The sequence below is a fragment of the Cicer arietinum genome, chromosome 3 (genome assembly GCF_000331145.2).
Source record: "Cicer arietinum cultivar CDC Frontier isolate Library 1 chromosome 3, Cicar.CDCFrontier_v2.0, whole genome shotgun sequence".
Lineage (NCBI taxonomy): Eukaryota > Viridiplantae > Streptophyta > Magnoliopsida > Fabales > Fabaceae > Cicer > Cicer arietinum.
This window is the reverse complement of record NC_021162.2, coordinates 37726388-37729471: the sequence shown is the minus strand read 5'-3', so window position 1 is coordinate 37729471 and position 3084 is coordinate 37726388. Positions and strand designations below refer to the sequence as shown.

The following is a 3084-nucleotide window of genomic DNA, read 5'->3' as shown; positions in this document are numbered from 1 at the left end:
ACTACATTATATTATTTTGATGGTAATATATATATGGCAATGTGTTTTTGGAAAAGTTTTATCGTGATATGCAATTAATCTATGAGAAATATCTATTAATTTTGTCATCATTGATAAAGGCTATGACTAAATAACTATAATTAATTTAAGATGTGTTACCTATTATTAATTTTCTTTTTCTTTTCAGGCTAGATATAATATAATGTGAACAATGAAAGAAGAGAAATGTATTGTTTCCTTAATTTTTGTTTTCAAATGGTATAAAATACCTTGTTTATTTTTAATTAATTCTTCTAAATTTATGCATAGCACCCCTACCATGAGTATATTTGTTTACGACACAATCGTTCAAAACAGACTAGACATAAAATTAAATTAAAAATACCTCTGTGCAAGTAGCAGTGGCAGCAATGTCAGATTGAACAAAATGGTAGACCCTTTGAGCTCCAATGTCACAATAACACTAGATCTAACCAAAATCAACCGTCGATAGCAATCCATTGAAGAAAAAACAAGGTTTAGAAAACAAAATTTAAGTAGAAATTCAGAAGAAAAAAAAATTAAAAATTAACTGAAATTGCACTAAGGCCTTGCAAGATGTAGTTTAGAGTTCCTGCAATTTGAAATAAAAACTAAGAAATGTTAAAGATTCAATTACTTCAATATCTTTCATGACGAACTCATATCCAAAAAACACCTCACCTGCAAGAGGCTTTGTAAACATCAAGAGGCTTTGTTAGGTAATCAACACTAACCTGCAAGACATATCCAATTTTCACACTTTGAATGGCTTAATTATATGCTAAGCAAGAAATTAGACACAATATTAATAACCGAATCCTAACAAGTATCAACCAATAGCATGCACCACTGGCACTAGTTTCCAGCACCAAAATTAAATATACGAAGAGACCTTTTACCACATTAGTGATGATGTTGTAAGCAACGAGATTAATCGATCTTTGTTGACCCTTCTTGATGAAAACATAGCAACTGCGCACGGGGCCAACCAGGTAATATCAACTGAATGTTTTTTTCATCTGATTAGCAGAAATCCAACCATAAGATATGCTAAAGATCATGCAAAAAGACTAACAACATAGTACAGCCAGAATAGACAATTGCATAAAGGATGACATTGCTTCCCAGCCCACATCAAGTTAGCATCACATACCAATCCTCAATTTAGCAAATAAAAATTACTCCCTGTGTGTATCAATCTGCAAGCTGCATATTATAATACACATCTCCCATATATTTGTGTTCAAACAATTACAACCACCCAAATTGTACGCCTTTAAAGATATACCACACATCACAGATGTGAAGCTAACCAACATATCAAGGTACTGGACCAGTGCCAATACCAGAATAACACTGTAGCGAGTCTCCAACAAAACTAGACCCAACCAAATAACAATAGATGATAATAACCACAAGATATTCATACCAAAAAGCCCAAGGCAACCCAATGGATTCATCATCCATTGTTGAAGCGAAAATTTGAAGTCATTAGATCTAAAACATAATATTTACCAAGATAAAATCTTGATTTCATCAGCAATATTTCTGCAATCTAAGTCTTGTTGAGAAAAAAACCACTGAATTTCGTGCTTTCCAAATACTACTAAACCATATTAAAGCCACCTTACGACGTTTCTTTTTACCAACCGAAACAGCCCCCCATTACGGCCTGACCATAATTCGTGTTGCCTTGGCGTTATTTTGGCAGGTGCAAGAGGTTGGACCATTGTGACCGTAATGGTCATTACGTCTAAGCAATAATTGTTGTTTCCTTCTTCTATTTAATACACTTTTCTCATTTTTGCCCAGCCTTCAAAACAAAACAAAAAATTTGAAAAAGTAAAATTGTCGGTTTCTTCTCACGTAGCTTTTTGTTTTGCAATCTTAAATTGAAGATGGAAGGATAAGATTTACCCTTTTCTCTATTGGATTCCCAGTAGATATTAAATAAGGAGTAGGGAAACTAAGGATCCTCAAGAGGAAACTGGCAAATTCCCTAAACAAATAAGTCATGATTTTGCATCACCACGTGCCAAACTACATGGAAATTTTCTAAGCAAAAATAAATTTGCTAAGTGAATTTGGCAAAATCAATACTATATATACGTGGTGTTACCCACCCATTTTCACACTTCACTCCACTCCCACCATACAAACACGTTGCCCATTTTCATCTAGAATCCTCTCTTAACAAATTCACCAACATCAACCCCATTTCGTTTTTCAATCGTTGTGTCGTTGAAATTTCGGTACAATTGGAGTTTTTTTTTTTATTTCTTGGTCTTTTATATGAGTATAACATCAAAACTAGTCTATAAATGTGAAATTAAATTAATTTTATATGAGTATAACATCAAATTTCTTGGTCTTAAATATAAAGTTATATAATTAATATCATTTTTTAAAAGACAGAAAAATATTAATTTTATTAATTATAAACATTTATTATATATTTTTCACCAACAACTTTAACGACTAATTTAAAAAAAAGGACTAATAAAAAGAAAAACAAAACTTTGTATTTTTTTTTAATTATAAAATCATATACGAGATAAGATGAACAACCAAAATAAATGTGACAAACATTTTCCTTTTCCAGTGACGTGACTGACTTGTTGTGGGCAATCTTCTTGTCATTCCCTTTAGACTTTGTTTGAATTTAAATAAATGTGAAATTAAACTTAACAGCGAAAACAATCAGCGATTAAATATAATCAATCATAATCATATCTCGTGCAATTAAATATACATATCAATTAAACATGCATTTCAATTAAACATACCTTATCAAGGGCAACAAGATTTTTGGGCCATGCCACATGACTACCTATTGCTTCTCCCAAATACTTCATATCTCCATCGTTGTCCGGTATAGGCAACGGTGCATTTGGTTCGAAAGCAATCACGGGTGAAACTTTGACATGGCCGACAGAGATCAGAGTGTTGTGCAATACTTCACCCAAAGTATTGTACAATGTTCCTTTTCCAACCTTGCGATGAGTAGGGGAGGATAAATACAACACGCAAGTAGAGACACCCTAAATCAATGGTTAATACATA

General features: G+C 32.5%; 1 long non-coding RNA gene across 1 annotated transcript; it reads right to left on the bottom strand.

Moving 5' to 3' along the window:
• Nucleotides 1–370: 370 nt before the first annotated feature.
• LOC105852781 (uncharacterized) lies at nt 371–2186 on the bottom strand. Its single transcript, XR_001144694.3, has 3 exons — nt 921–2186; nt 703–755; nt 371–613 (listed from the first exon to the last, which is right to left on the bottom strand). It is a non-coding gene; the product is annotated as an uncharacterized lncRNA (long non-coding RNA).
• Between the last annotated feature and the right edge of the window lie 898 nt (nt 2187–3084).